Source organism: Callithrix jacchus, chromosome 5, assembly GCF_049354715.1.
Source record: "Callithrix jacchus isolate 240 chromosome 5, calJac240_pri, whole genome shotgun sequence".
Taxonomy (NCBI): Eukaryota; Metazoa; Chordata; class Mammalia; order Primates; family Cebidae; genus Callithrix; species Callithrix jacchus.
In genome coordinates, this window is record NC_133506.1 from 3,485,206 (window position 1) to 3,501,487 (window position 16,282).

Here is a 16,282-nt window from a genome sequence, read left to right on the forward strand (position 1 = left end):
ACGGGGGAAATCATCTGAAAGTATCTACTTAATTCGACAACATCTACTAAAGAATAAAACAGAATTCAGTACAGAAGCAGAAATTTCAAAAAATTACATAAGTAGTACATTTTTACTTCTTTCATTTAGTTTTAAACACAATTTTTCTGAAGATGCAATAGGACTAAGATTCTGTAGCTTTTGACTTTTCTTCAGGGCCTTAGCTTTTCTTCCAAAAATCTCCAGGTTCCAGAAAAACAGGAAAAGGGAACATGTTCGATATGGATATAGAGAGAATTTTAAAAAGTGATGCAATCTGTATTCACATAGGATTCCATTTTAAAAGACTTTGGCCAGATTTCAAATTACTCCTTTACATTCAAATTTCCCTACAATGGGAACCCCCAGCTACACAGAAGACACAGGGCCTAGTTTATTTCCTTAAATACAGTATTCAGTCAATGTCCCCCTCCATCAATGATAATGAAAGCTTTAAATGCACACTGTGCAGCACAGTTTAAAGGGCACGTTCACAAATGACAAAACTGGGAGGAAAAAACTGCAACCCATATGACAAAGAGCTAGCTTCCATTATTAAGAAAGAGTGCATACAAACCAAGGCCAAAAAAGTCAAACAACGGCCAGGCACAGTGACTCATGCCTGTAATCCTAGCACTCTGGGAGACTGAGGTGGGCGGATCACGAGGTCAGGAGATTGAGACCTTTTTGGCTAACATGGTGAAACCCTGTCGCTACTAAAAATATAATAAATTAGCCAGGTGTGGTGGCAGGCGCCTGTAATCCCAGCTACCTGGGAGTCTGAGGCAGAAGAATCACTAGAATTTTTTTTTTTTTTTTGAGATGGAATCTTGCTCTGTCACCCAGGCTAGAGTGCGATGGCATGATCTTGGCTCACTGCAACGTCTGCCTCCTGGGTTCAAGCAATTCTCCCACATCAGCCTCCCTGGTAGTTGGGATTACAGGCGCTTGCCACCAGGACAGGATAATTTTATATTTTAGTAGAGACAGGGTTTTGTCACGTTGGTCAGGCTGGTCTTGAACTCCTGATCTCAGGTGATCTGCTCACCTTGGCCTCCCAAAGTGCTAGGATTACACACAGGCTTGAGCCACCATGCCCGGCTACAATTTACTTTAAAATGAGCCAGTGTAAGATCTGGCAGATTTGGAGGTAGAGTACAGATACCAAGGTCTAATAAAAATGTGATATTATATACACATAACCTCACCCAAATTAAAGAAAATGCAAATTAAAATAACAGATTTTCACTTCTCAAATTGGAAAAATTTAAAGGTAGTGTTAGCAGGGATGAGAAGAAGAGACCATGCTCAAATGCATCTACCAAAAGCATAAACTAGAAAAGCTTTCTAGAGGCAATTTGGCATCACCTACAAAAACATACTCTCTGCCCAACAATCCCACAGCCAGTAACATAATAAAGACATACCTTCAAAGTCTACCAAATTATCTATAACAAAGATCAGTAGAGCTTTGCATTTCTGAACCAAAATGTATAGTGGCTCACTCCTATAATCCCAGCACTTTGGAAGGCCTAGGCGGGTGGAGCATGAGGTCAGGAAATCAAGACCATTCTGGCCAACATGGTGAAAGCCCCTCTTTATTAAAAACAAAAAGTTAGGCCGGGCACGGTGGCTCACGCCTGTAATCCCAGTACTTTGGGAGGCCAAGACGGGTGGATCACGAGGTCAAGAGATCGAGACCATCCTGGTTAACATGGTAAAACTCCGTCTCTACTAAAATTACAAAAAATTAGCCGAGCATGGTGGCACGCGCCTGTAATCCCAGCTACTCAGGAGGCTGAGGCAGAATTGCCTGAACCCGGGAGGCGGAGGTTGCGGTGAGCCGAGATCGCGCCATTGCACTCCAGCCTGGGTAACAAGAGCGAAATTCCGTCTCAAAAAAAAAAAACCAAAAAGTTAGCCAGCGTTGTGGTGCACACCTGTAGTCCCAGCTACTCAGGAAGCTAAGGCAGGGGAATCGCTGTAATGCGAGACAGAGGTTGCAGTGAGCTGAGATCATGCCACTGCACTCAGACCTGGGCGACAGGGTAAGACTCTGTCTCAAAAAAAAAAAAAGAGGACGTGTATCTCAGTCACTTGGGAAGCTAAGGTGGGAGGATCATTTGAGTCCAGGAGACTGAGGCTGCAGTAAACTACAATCATGCCACTACAGCTATTAAAAGGAATGATGGGCCTGGAATAGTGGCTCATGCCTGTAATCCCAGCACTCTGGGAGGCTGAGGCAGTGGATTGCTTGAGCTCAGGAGTTCGAGATCAGCCTGAACAAAACGGTGAAAGACCATCTCTAAAAAAATACAAAAAAATTAGCAGGGCATGGTAGCGCATGTCTGTAGTCCCAACTACTTGGGAGGCTGAGGTAGGAAGATGGTTTGAGCCTAGGAGGCAGAGATCATAGTGATCCGAGATTGTACCACAACACTCTAGCCTGGGTGAGAGAGCCAGACCCTGTCTAAAAAAAAAAGCCAGGGGTGGTAGTTCATGCCTGTAATCCCAGTACTTTGGGAGGCCGAAGTGGGTGGATCACGTGAGGTCAGGTGTTCAAGACAAGCCTGGCCAACATGGTGAAACCCAGTCTCTACTAAAAACAAAAGAATTAGCCGGGTGTGGTGGCAGGCACCTGTAATCACAGCTACTCAGGAGGCTGAAACAGTAGAACTGCTTGAACCAGGAGGTGTAAGCTGCAGTGAGCAGAGATCGTGCCACTGTACTATACCAGGGCAAAAGAGCAAGACTCCATCTCAAAAAAAAAAAAAAAAAAACCCCAAAGAAGTAATTGTCATCAGGAATTATCTAACAGTAAGATTTTATTTTATTCTGGTGGTAAGATTTTGATTTGGGGTTGCTTCTTTATGTTTATTTTTTTAATTAAAAAAAGTATAAGATTTACACTATTTTACTGGATCTTCACAACTGCATGATATAATTAGGACTAATGCAAGGCTACCATGTATAGAAGTAACATTAAGTTACAGGGAGGAAACTGACATGCAGAGATGCTAGCCATTTTCAAGGTCCTTCAAGGCAGGAGAAACCCCTCTTATCAAAAGTAAGAGGATGTCCATAGAAGTAGACAAACTACTTCTCAAAGGCCCTTCCTCTTTCTCTGACCAAAGTTGTTGCTATGCTTATATTCATGTCTTTGGACATAAACAAAACATAAATACAGGAAGATAAAGCAACTGGATGCTTTTCAAATGTTGTGTCAGAATTATCACACCATTATGTAACAAGCAGAAATACTTAATTTTTCAGAAAAGACAAAAATCTAACACTGGTCCAGCTGTGGGGAAACAGGTACACTAGAACACCGGTTGAGGTCCTGACCATGATCATCTTTTTATACCTCAATATAGATGGAAAGAACAAGCTGTGGAACTGCTTATACTCTTGGACTCAGCCATTTCAAGCTCAAGAATACAGTCCAGGTTAAAAATAACATTTGTGAAAAATGAGAAAAACCAATAGCTCTTTACATAAGATTTTGGAGAAACTGGATACAGTGCATCCATTAAAAAACAAGAGAGTAGGCTGGGCGCGGTGGCTCACACCAATAATCCCAGCACTTTGGGAGGCCAAGGCGGGTGGATCATGAGGTCAAGAGATCGAGACCATCCTGGTCAACATGGTGAAACCCCGTCTCTAGTAACAATACAAAAAATTAGCTGGGTATAGTGGTGCGTGCCTGTAATCCCAGCTACTCAGGAGGCTGAGGCAGAAGAATTGCCTGAACCCAGGACGCGGAGGTTGCGGTGAGCCGAGATCACGCCATTGCACTCCAGCCTGGGTAACAAGAACGAAACTCCATCTCAAAAAAAAAAAAAAAGAGATCAAGACCATCCTGGTCAACAAGGTGAAACCCTGTCTCTGCTAAAATACAAAAAAAATTAGCTGGGCATGGTGGTATGCGCCTGTAGTCCCAGCTACTTGAGAGGCTGAGGCAGAATTGCTTGAACGTGGGAGGCAGAGGCTGCAGCGAGCTGAGAACATGCCACTGCACTCCAGCCTGGCACCTGGCAACAAAAAACAAACAAAAAGTAGGGTACTCAGTAAGTAGTAGCAGATTTTTCTTTTTCTTTTTCTTTTTTCTTTTTTTTTTTTTTTGAGACAGAGTCTCACTCTGTCCCCAGGCAACCTCCGCCTTCCAGATTCAAGCAATTCTGGCGCCTCAACCTCCCAAGCAGCTGCGATTACAGCAGTGCACCCACCACGCCCAGCTAATTTTTGTACTTTAAGTAGAAATGGGTTTTCGCCATGTTGGCCATGCTGGTCTCAAACTCATGACCTCAGATGATTCACCCACCCCAGCCTCCCAAAGTGCTGGGATTACAGGCGTGAGTCACAGCCCCCGGTATTTTCTGAATGCATATTACATTTACAGTTAATGTTTTACTGACAAAGACTCTGGGTTTTATTTTGGGGTGAGACGAAAAGTACTGTTGTCATGGTAACTGGAGGTCTTGCCCTCAGCAATCCCATTGTGCTCAGGGAAAAGAGGAACCACAAAGAATTAAAAGTGATAGATGGGTATGGAACAAGACCTTTCAGTGAACCAGCTCTGGGACAGGGGTAGAGGAAAATAAATTCTGGGACTCTCAAGCAAAAAAATGCCAATCACCAGAAACTACAGAACAGGCTTTGAGATAATCTAAAGGCGCTTACCACAAGGCTTGGATTCAATCTTCATTAAAGGGTCACAATGCCTTTTAACTCGATATAACCACCTTAAATTGAGGGATACTCGGGTGAAAGACCGGCTTAAATCTTTAGGCCCTCTTCATTTAAAAAATATTCATTGAGTGCCTGCTGTGTGACAGGTACTGGAGATAGAGAATAGGAGGACAAGGCACCTGGGACCCCGATCTTTCCCTTTTTAGGGAAAGCAGCTAAAAAACAAGATAAGCACATACATAAAGATCATTTCTTTTCTTTTCTTTTTTTGAGATGGAGTCTTGGTCTTGTCGCCCAGTCTGGAGTGCAATGGCGCAATCTTGGCTCACTGCAACCTCCACCTCCCACGTTCAAGCGATTCTCCTGCCTCAGCTTCCCCAGTAGCTGGGATTACAGGTGTCCACCAACACGCCCTGCTAATTTTTGTGTTTTTGGTAGAGACAACATTTCACCATGTTAGCCAGGCTGGTCTCGAACTCCTGACCTCAGGTGATCGGCCCATCTCAGCTTCCCAAAATGCTGGGACTACAGGCATGAGCCCCCAGCCGAGCATGTAAAGATCATTTCTGACAGAGATAAGTAATTGTGGGAAAAACAATTTCCAACAACGTGGAAAGGACTATTTTAGATACAGCTGTTAGAAAAGACTCTCCAAGGAACTGAGGTCTGAGCAGAGACTTAAGTGACAAGAAGGAGGCAGCCACGCGATGATCTAAGGGAAGTGACTTCTTTTTTTTTTTTTTGAGACGGAGTTTCGCTCTTGTTACCCAGGCTGGAGTGCAATGGCACGATCTCGGCTCACCGCAACCTCCGCCTCCCGGGTTCAGGCAATTCTCCTGCCTCAGCCTCCGGAGTAGCTGGGATTACAGGCACGCGCCACCATGCCCAGCTAATTTTTTGTATTTTTAGTAGAGACAGGGTTTCACCATGTTGACCAGGATGGTCTCGATCTCTTGACCTCATGATCCACCCGCCTTGGCCTCCCAAAGTGCTGGGATTACAGGCATGAGCCACCGCGCCCGGCCCGGGAAGTGACTTCTAAGCAAAGGAAACTACTAGAGGCAAAGAGCTTCTGGCAGAAATGAGCTGTCCCTGCACACAGCCTGAAGCCTAGAAGACTGAGACTTCCCACAGCCCATGCTGCTGTCCCAGGAAAGCATAAACAATTTTAGCATGTCCAGTGATACCCGAGTCTCCCAGGAAGAAGCCTCAAAGAGGACTTTTCGCCAAAGTTCTGCCTTGGAGGAAGGCCACGGAGTGCCTAAGCATGGGTACACAGACAGGTTTTAGATTCTGGCCACTTCCGGCTCCAGTTATCGTTGGCTGAGTGATGACAAGAAAAATCACTGGGCCTGTTTGCCCAGCTATGAAATGGGGTCAACAGCCCCAATTTCCCAGGGTTGTTGTGAAGAATAAGTGAGCTAATGGATGTCAAGTGCTTATCATAGCAAACACTAAATGGTACTGGTGATAGCAATGGTAGCATGGTGGCATACTAGCAAAAAGGACATCAGACACAAAGAATTATAGTCAGTATCATTATTAAAAATCCAATATACTAAAGTACATAAAGAGCACATCTTTAGTCCTAGAGAAGTGACAAGTTGGTTACAGTAGGGCCTCTTCCCAGGTCACACTAGAAGAAAGGGAATTAGTCCCTTTTACTTGACAAGGTAGGGAAGGAGGGAGAAAAGGCAGGGGAGGTAAGGAGGAAGAAAAAGAAAGGAAGAGGAAAGTGAAGGCAAGAATGAAGAGGGGGAAGAGGCCGGACGTAGTGGCTCACACCTGTAATCCCAGCACTTTGGGAGGCCAAGGCAGGCGGATCACCTGAGATCAGTAGTTGGAGACCAGCCTGGCCAATATGGTAAAACCCCGTCTCTACTAAAAATACAAAAAAATAGTTGGGCATGGTGGCCGGTGTCTGTAATCCCAGTTATTCAAGAGGCTGAGGCAGGAGAGTTACTTGAGCCCAGAAGGCAGAGGTTGCAGTAAGCCAAGATCATGCCACTGTACGCTCCAGCCTGGTTAACAGAGCAAGACCCTATCTCAAAAAAAAAAAAAAAAGAGTAAAGAAAGAAATAGGCCTCAAAACTTCCCCCACTCTCTTCCTAGATACTTGAAATGCTTTCTCCAAGAGTGAGGCTTTTGCTTCCATAATTAAAATGCAGAGACAGCAAACATGGGTTAAGTTTACTCATTCCAAACTACTGAGAATGAGTTGATTAATCAGATGATTTTCCCAGAAGCAGTGGAAAGGGCTTTTGCCAGGCTTGGGCCTAAAATGTATCTGTTGTACGACCTTTGGCATGTTACTCAACTTCACTGAGCTAATAATCTTACCCTTACAAGTTCCTTCTCCTTTTTTCCTCATCAAAGTTTAAGGCCTCAAGACTGGCAAGTGTGCCAAACATGTACATGGGCACTTCCCTTTCCTCCTTCTTCCTCCCTCACCTCCTATACTCGGACACCATTTTGTAGGACCTGCTTCTAAGCCTTGCCCATTGCCAAGTGGATGCCGAGTTCAGGCCTGCATGAGTTCTAATCTTGATTACGCCAAGAGCTCCTGAGAAAGCTCCAAGCTTCCAGCCACATCTTCCCCAGATCTAAATAAATACTGTCAAAAGATGACATCTTCTGAGTAGTTATTTATGACAGATACTACTTTAAGATATACAGATAAAGATATGTAAAAGTACTATATCAGCCCATTTAGTGGCTACCTCATAGGGTTGTAATGAGGATTATTATTATTCCCATTTTACAGATGAGAAAACTGAGGTTCACAAAGTAAGTTTCCCAAATAGCAAAGCTAGCCATGTACTGGGACAAAGAATTGAACCCAGGTAAGACTGACTCCAGTTAACTACACTGTTGCTAATCTTCATCACTGCTACTACAGTGATATTTCTAAAATGTAAGTCTGATCATAAGACTTCTATTTTAAAACAGTTGAGTGGCTCCCCTACAGAACCAAGTTCAAGGTACTCAGTGCAGCATTTGGTCCGTCAGTGAGTTAGCCCTTATGACCAAACCAAAAGAATCTAAAGATGGGAGCTTAAATGGAGAGAAGCAGAGGGGCTGTGGGACACAATGTTTATGAGCCAGAAATAAGAGTCCCTGAGTTTGGACCCCAGGCCCAGCACTTTCCAGATAAACTTGTACAAGTCATTTTCTCTCTGAGCTTCAGGCTCCTTATCTATATGATGAGGATAGCACCACACCTACTTCAAACCTTCACATGGGTATTGTGAAGACAAAAGTTACTTAGCACAGGCCTGGCTCAAACCTGTAATCTCAGCACTTTAGGAGGCCAAGGTGAACAAATCACCTGAGGTCAGGAGTTTGAGATCAGCCTGGCCTAGATGGTGAAATCCCATCTCTACTAAAAATACAAAAATTAGCCAGGTGTGGTGGCGTGTGCCTGTAATCCCAGCTACTGGGGAGGCTTAAGCAGGAGAATCACTTGAACACAAAAGGCAGAGGTTGCAATGAGCCGAGATCACACCACTGCACTCCAGCGGAGATGACAGAGACAGACTCTGTTAAAAAAAAAGTTATTAGTTATTTAGCAAGCCTGGCACACAATTGCAAAGTTATTACTGTTTTTGTTGGGTGTGGTGGGTCACACCTGTAATTCCAGCACTTTGAGAGGCCAAGGTAGGCAGATCACCTGAGCCCAGGTGTTTGAGACCAGCTTGGCCAATGTGATAAAACCCAGTCTCTAAAAACACAAAAAATTAACTGGGCATGGTCGTGGGCACCTGTAATCCCAGCTACTCGGGAGGCTGGGACAGGAGAATTGCTTGAACCCAGGAGGCAGAGGTTGCAGTGAGCTAACATCATGCCACTGCACTACAGCCTGGGCAACAAGAGCAAAACTATCTCAAAAAATAATAATAAATAAATAGGCATGGTGGCACACAATTGTGATCCTAGCTACTCAGGAGGCTGACGCAGGAGGATCACTTGAACCCAGGGGTTCAAAGCTGCAGTGAACTATGATGATTATTTTTTTTTTTTTTGAGATGGAGTTTCACTCTTGTTAACCAGGCTGGAGTGCAATGGCGCGATCTCGGCTCACTGCAACCTCCGCCTCCTGGGTTCAAGCAATTCTCCTGCCTCAGCCTCCTAAGTAGCTGGGATTAAAGGCACGCACTACCACGCCCAGCTAATTTTTGTATTTTTAGTAGAGACGGGGCTTCAGCATGTTGACCAGGATGGTCTCGATCTCTTGACCTTGTGATCCACCTGTCTTGGCCTTCCAAAGTGCTGGGATTACAGGCTTGAGCCACCGCACCCGGCCAGTGAACTATGATTATATCACTGCACTCCAGCTTAAGCAACAGAGCAAGAGACTTTGTCTCAAAAAAAAAAAAGGCAAGAGATCAGTACCATCCACCTCACTGGGTGTAGACATTCAGAGATAATCATACGGAGGTTCTTTGAAGAATGCTATCCACAGATAAACGTATGAACTATTATTACTCCTTGCATGCAGAGGAAGGTAAAGCACAGGGAATGATGCAACTGAAGACAGACCACAATTTTGTCCGTGGAGCTTAAGACAAGCTGCATCCATTTCTCCAGCCAGTGGGGACACCAGTCTACCTATACTCTAGCTCTGGAATGAATTTTGTATCGTTTCCTTTTGTAAGGGGAAGTATTTTTTTTTTTTGGACACAGAGTCTAACTCTGCCACCAGGCTGAAGTGCAATGGCATAATCTGGGCTCACTGCAACCTCTGCCTCCCAGATTCAATCAATTCCCCTGCCTCAGCCTCCCAAATAGCTGGGATTACAGGCACGTGCCACCATGCCAGGCTAATTTTTTATATTTTAGTCGAGATGGGGTTTCACCATGTTGGCCAGGGTGGTCTCAATCTCCTAATCTCATGATCTGCCCTCCTCAGTTTCCCAAAGTGCTGGGATTAGAGGCGTGAGCCACGGCTGAGGGGAAGTCTTTTTTGAAACACACCTGAGTAGTTATTCTTACAGGATTTTTTTTTTTTAAATAGAGTTTTGCTCATTGCCCAGGCTGGAGTGCAATGGTAAGATCTTGGCCCACTGAAAACTCTGACTCCTGGTTTCAAGTGATTCTCCTGCCTAAGCCTCCCAAATAGTTGGAATAATAGGCACCTGCCACCACACCCAGCTAATTTTTGTGTTTTTAGTAGAGACGAGGTTTCACTGTGTTGGCCAGGCTGTCTTGACCTCCTGACCTCGTGATTCCCCACCTTAGCCTCCCAAAGTGCTAGGATTACAGGCATGAGCCACTGTGCCTGGTCTTTTTCCTTTTCCTTTTTATTGAGACAGAGTCTCGCTCTGTCTCCCAGGCTGGAATGCACTGGCACAATCTTGGCTCACTGCAACCTCCACCTCCCAGGTTCAAGCAATTATCCTGCCTTAGCCTCCCGAGTAGCTGGGATTACAGGTGCCCCCGCCACCACACGCAGTTAATTTTTTGTATTTTTAGTAGAGACAGGGTTTCACTGTGTTGGCCAGGCGGGTCTCAAACTCCTGACCTCATGATCCGCTTGCCTCGGCCTCCCAAAGTGCTGAGATTACAAGTTTGAACCACTGTGCACAGCCCATTCTTACAAGATTTCTTAATTGAAGTATCACCATATTACAAAGGAAAACAATTTGGAGATGAAGTCATTACTCAACAGGTCCTCCAAAGACATTTTCACTGCCTACGGAACTTTTTTGTTTTTTGTTTTTTGTTTTTTTCAGATAGTGTTTCTCTCTTGTTGCCCAGGCTGGAGTGCAATGGCACGATCTCAGCTCACTGCAATCTCCACCTCCTGGTTTCAAGAGATTCTCCTGCTTCAGCCACCCGAGTAGCTGAGATGACAGGCATGCACCACCTCGCCAAGCTAATTTTGTTTTGTTTTGTTTTACCCACCCCACCCACTATCTGTTTTGTATTTTTAGTAGAGATGGGGTTTCACCAAGTTGGTCAGGTTGTTCTTAAACTCCTGACCTCAGGTCATCCACCTGCCTCAGTCTCCCAAAGTACTGGGATTACAGGCATCAGCCACCATGCTCAGCAGGACTTTTAAATACCTCCTAAGTTATTTACGAGGCAATTCATTAATTCCCTTATCCTGACTGGGCACAATGGCTGATGCCTGTAATCCCAGCACTTTGGGAGCCTAAGGTAGGAGGATCATCTGAGGTCAGGAGTTTGAGACTAGCCTGGCCAACATGATAAAACCCATCTCTACTAAAAATACAAAAATTATCCGGGCATGGTGGCTACTGCCCATAGTCCCAGTTACTTGGTAGGCTGAGGCAGGAGAATCACCTCAACCCGGGAGACATAGATTGCAGTGAGCCAAGATCACACCACCACACTCCAGACTGGTAACAGGAGCAAAACGCAAAAAAAAAAATTTCCTTATCCTTTAAATATTACCTTTTATTCCTAGCCTTTATTATTAATAATACCAGGAAATAATTAACATTTACTGAGTTATTACCACATGCTAAATCCTTGACAAATATCTCATTCCCAACAATGTGGAAAAATCATCATTATTATCCCATTTTATAAGGAGGAAAATGAGGCTTAGAGCAATAAACAACTTGCCCAAAGCTACCTGGCTAGATAGAAGAGCTGGGACTTCAGAAACAAGACTTCCTTCTTCCAAAACCTGCTGTTTTTTACTTTTTTGGAGACAGGGTCTGGCTCTGTGGCCCAGGTTAGAGTGCAGTGGCAGGATCTTGGCTTATAGTGACCTCTGCCTCCCAGGCTCAAACCATCCTCCCACCTCAGCTCCCTGAATAGCTGGGACTACAGGCATGCTCAACCACACCTTGCTAATCTTCGTATTTTTTGTAGAGACGGGGTTTTGTCAAGCTGTCCAGGCTCAACTTGAACTACTCGGCTCAAGTGATCTGCCCACCTAAGGTTCCCAAAGTGCTGGAATTACAAGTGTGAGTCACCATGCCAGGCCCCCACTAACTTTTACTGCTTTTAAAAACAAAGTCTAAAAACATAGTAATAATAAATAAATAAATATCTCTAGAGGGACAGGATTAATAGGACAGGGAAAAAAAGAATAAAAAGAAAAAAATAAATAAAAACAAGGTCTTTGGGGCTGGGTGCACTAGCTCATGTCTGTAATCCCAACACTTTGAAATGCTGAGGTGAGAAGATCACTGAGGTCAGGAGTTCAAGACAGGACTGGCCAACATAGTAAAACCTCATCTCTACTAAAAATACAAACATTAGCCAGCTGTGGTGGCACGTGCCTGTAATCCCAGCTACTCAGAAGCCTAAGGCAGGAGCCTCGCTTGAACCAGAGAGTCAGAGGTTACAGTGGGCAGAGATTGTCCCACTGCACTCTACCCTCGCAACAGAGCAAAACTCTGCCTCAAAATAAATTAATTAATTAAAAATAAAAACAAGGTATTTGGGGCTGGGTTCGGTGGCTCATGTCTGTAATCTCAGCACTTTGGGAGGCTGAGGTGGGTAGATCACCTGAGGTAAGGAGTTCAAGACCAACCTGACCAACAAGGTGAAACCTTGTTTCTAACAAAAATACAAAAATTAGCCAGGTGGGTGCCTTATCCCAGCTACTTGGGAGGCTGAGACACCGCTTGGGCCCAAAAGGCAGAGGTTGCAGTGAACACAGATTGTGCCACTGCACTCCAGCCTGGGAGACAGAATGAGACTCCGTCTCAAAAAAATAAATAAATAAGGTTTTCAACATTAAAAATATTAAGGGATTACTGTTAGTTTTGTGTGTGTGAAAATGAGGGGATAAAAATGTTGTCAGGCACAGTGGCTCACACATATAATCCCAGCACTTTGAGAGGCTGAGGTGAGTGGATCACAAGGTCAGGAGTTTGAGACCAGCCTGGCCAATATGGTGTAACCCCGTCTCTACTAAAAATACAAATTAGCTGGATACCTGTAGTCCCAGCTACTTGGGAGGCTGAGGCAGGAGAATCGCTTGAACCCAGGAGGTGGAGGTTCCAGTGAGCTGAGATTGTACCACTGAACTCCAGCCTGGGTGACAGAGCAAGACTCAATCTCAAAAAAAAAAAAAGTAAGGGGAGGACAGTTGCTCATGCCTATAATCCCAGTATTTTGGAAGGCCAAGGCATGTGAATCACTTGAGCCCAGGAGTTCACGACCAGCCTGGGCAACATAGCAAGACCCTGTTCCCACAAATAAATATATATATATACATATATTAGCCAGGCATGGTGGCACACACCTGTAGTCCCAACTACTCAGGAGGCTGAGGCAAGAGGATCGCATGAATCCAGAAGGTTGAGGTTGCAAGTAAGCTGTGATTGTGCCACCTCATTCCAGCCTTGGCAAGAGTCAAACTCCATCTAAAAAAAAAAAAAAGAGTAAGAACCTTTTTATTTAGCATACACTACTAATAAAGTTATAGATGAAATTCAAACTAGGTCAGGTACTGTGGCTCATGCCTGTTATCCCAGTACTTTGAGAGGCCAAGGCAGGCAGATCACAAGGTTAGGAGTTGAAGATCAGTGACCAACATGGTGAAACCCCATCTCTACTAAAAATACAAAAATTAGCCAGGCGTTGTGGGTTACACCTGTAATCCCAGCTACTCAGGAGGCTGAGGCAGGAGAATCGCTTGAACCCAGGAGGCGGAGGTTGCAGTGAGTCAAGACTGTGCCACTGCACTCTAGCCTGGGCAATAGAGCGAGACAGACAGACAGATAAGAGAAAGAGAGAGAGAGAGAGAGGGAGAGAAAGAAAGAAAAGAAAAAGGCCGGGTGCGGTGGCTCATGCCTATAATCCCAGCACTTTGGGAGGCCGAGGCGGGTGGATCACGAGGTCAAGAGATCGAGACCATCCTGGTCAACGTGGTGAAACCCCACCTCTACTATAAATACAAAAATTAGCTGGGCATGGTGGCACGCGCCTGTAGTCCCAGCTACTCAGGAGGCTGAGGCAGGAGAATTGCTTGAACCCAGGAGGCGGAGGTTGCAGTGAGCCAAGATCACGCCATTACACTCCAGCCTGGGCAACAAGAACGAAACAGGAAAGGAAAGGAACGGAACGGAACGGAAAGGAGAAAGGAAAGGAAAGGAGGAAGGAGAAAAAAAGAAAGAAAGAAAGAAAGAAAAGAAAAGAAAAACTAACGAGGCCCATTGAACAGCCCATGGAGGAATTTTACATTTTCTGAGAGGAATAAAATGAAAGTAATAATGGTACCTATACTCAACTCTTCATAGATCACCAAGCCAGGGAAACCCTATAAACTATTATTTCTTCTTTTCTTTCTTATTTTTAAACACAGGCTCTCGCTGCCACCCAGGCTGGAATACAGTGGCAGTATCATAGCTCACTCCAGCCTCGAACTCCTGGGTTCAAGCAATCCTCCCACCTCAGGCTCCCAAGGAGCTGGGACTACAAGGTGTGCATCACCATGCCAGACAAATTTTTTTTCTTTCTTTTTTTTTTGAGAAGGATTCTCACTGTATCGCCTTGGCTAAATTGGAGTGGCTCAATCTTGGCTCACTAAAACCTCCACCTCCCAGGTTCAAATGATTCTCCTGCCTCAGCCTCCTGAGTAGTAGGATGACAGATGCATGCCATCATGCCTGGCTGATTTTTATATTTTTAGTAGAGACAGGGTTTCACCATGTTGGCCAGGCTGGTCTTGAACTCCTGACCTCAGGTGATCTGCCTGCCTCAGCCTTCCAAAGTGTTGGGATTACAGGCGTGAGCCACCATACCCGGCCTTGCCGTTTTTTTTCCTTTTTATAGAAATGAGATTTCACTTTGTGGCCAAGACTGGTCTCAAACGCCTGGGTTCAAGCAATCCTCCTGCCTGGAATTCCCAAAGTGCTGGGATTACAGGCATGAGCCACCATGCACCGACGAACCAGGTATCTTTAATTCCCTTTTTAGATTAGGAAATGAAGAGAAAGGGTAACATTTACTGATATTTCCAATAACTGATGTCAGATAGTTATGATAATACTTGGGTGAGGAAACAGGCTCATATAGGTTAAGTAACTTGCCACGCTGGAAAGTTCTGACCCCAATGTGCATAACACAATTAGAGCTTCAAGAGGCTTAAGCCATATGCAAAAATTACATGTGGCCCCAAGAGAGTGGCAAATACTGGTACTCAAAGTCAAGCATTCCACCTGCAAATCCTGGGTCCTTGCCACCACATACCATACAGCCTAGACATGAAAAGTGGCCTCTTGTAGCCAGGGACAGTGGCTCATGTCTGTAATCCCAGCACTTTGAGAGGCTAAGGCAGGTGGATCGTCTAAGGTCAGAAGTTCAAGACCAGCCTGGCCAACATAGTGAAACCGTGTCTACTAAAAATACAAAAAATTAGCTGGGCATGGAGGCAGACACCTGTAATCTAAGCTACTAGGGAGACTGAGGCAGGAGAATCACTCGAACCCGGGAACCGGGGAGGCAGAGGTTGCAGTGAACAGAGATCGCGCCACTGCACTCCAGCCGGGTTGACAAGAAGGAAACCCCGTCTCAAAAAAAGAAAAAAAGGAAAGTGACTCTTGGCCAGGCTCAGTGGCTTACGCCTATAATCCTAGCACTTTGGGGGGCCGAGTTGAGATCACTTGAGATCAGGAGTTCAAGACCAGCTTGGCCAATATGGTGAAAACCCATCTCTATCAAAAATAGAAAAATTAGCTAGATGTGGTGGCACGCACCTGTGATCCCAGCTACTCAGGAGGCTGAGGCAGAAGAATTGCTTGAACCTAGGAGGCGGAGGTTGCGGTGAGCCAAGATCCTGCCACTGCACACCAGCCTGGGTGACAGAGCCAGACTCTGTCTCAAAAAAAAAAAAGAAAAATATCTGGGGTGAGGGTGGCAAAGTGCCTCAGTGCTGGTTTCCAGGCTGTTTCCTGTTTGATTTATAGTTAAAGTGACTTATTCCAATTTCTAGGAGAAAAAGCACAATAGCTACAGACAGATGGACGTAAGAGCACTGGGACAGGAGGCAAAAAAAAGCTGGACTCCAATCCAGGCCCTGCTTATTAGCCAAATGACCTTGGACAATTACTCATCTCAGTTTCCTCCTGTTAGAAGATAATAGGTCAGATGTAAAGATTCAATCACATCTAAGAGAGTGCTCCAAAAATGCTAGCTATAGTTATCATTATTGTAAAATACCCATATTTCCAGATCAAGTTTCCACAGCCTAGAAATCCCAACACCTGTGCACCTGTAGAAGCAAGAAAGGAATGTCAATCCACCTAGCCATGGACTTTTTCCATATGAGAAAGAGACTGCTTGAAAATTGGGTCTCTACTAAGACAGAAAGCCCAAATACCCATTTGAGATACCTAGAAGTCAGCCTTTAAAATCCTAGGATTATGTTCCTGACATGGAATAAACTGTCAATGAATATAAACCATGGTTTAAGCCAGATGCGGTGGCTCACGCCTGTAATCCCAGCACTTTGGGAGGCTGAGGCAGGCGGATCATGAGGTCAGGAGTTCAAGACCAGCCTGGCCAATATGGTAAAACCCTGTCTCTACTAAAAATTTAAAAAATTAACCAGGTGTGATGGCATGCACCTGTAGTCCCAGCTACTCAGAAG

General features: G+C 44.9%; 1 protein-coding gene across 13 annotated transcripts in view; it reads right to left on the reverse strand.

Moving 5' to 3' along the window:
• The window catches only part of PHF20 (PHD finger protein 20), a 196,886-nt gene that overhangs the window by 144,971 nt on the left and 35,633 nt on the right, over positions 1 to 16,282 (reverse strand). For 3 of the 13 annotated variants that reach the window (XM_078370987.1, XM_035302757.3, XM_054256871.2), the window contains exon 2: positions 12,935 to 13,055. The exons of 8 other annotated variants lie outside the window; for them this stretch is intronic. The gene's annotated coding sequence lies outside the window, so the exon portion shown is untranslated. Of the gene's footprint in view, positions 1 to 11,308; positions 13,056 to 16,282 lie in introns of all 13 variants that reach the window. 2 more of the 13 variants (XM_078370988.1, XM_078370984.1) reach the window with 1 other exon arrangement.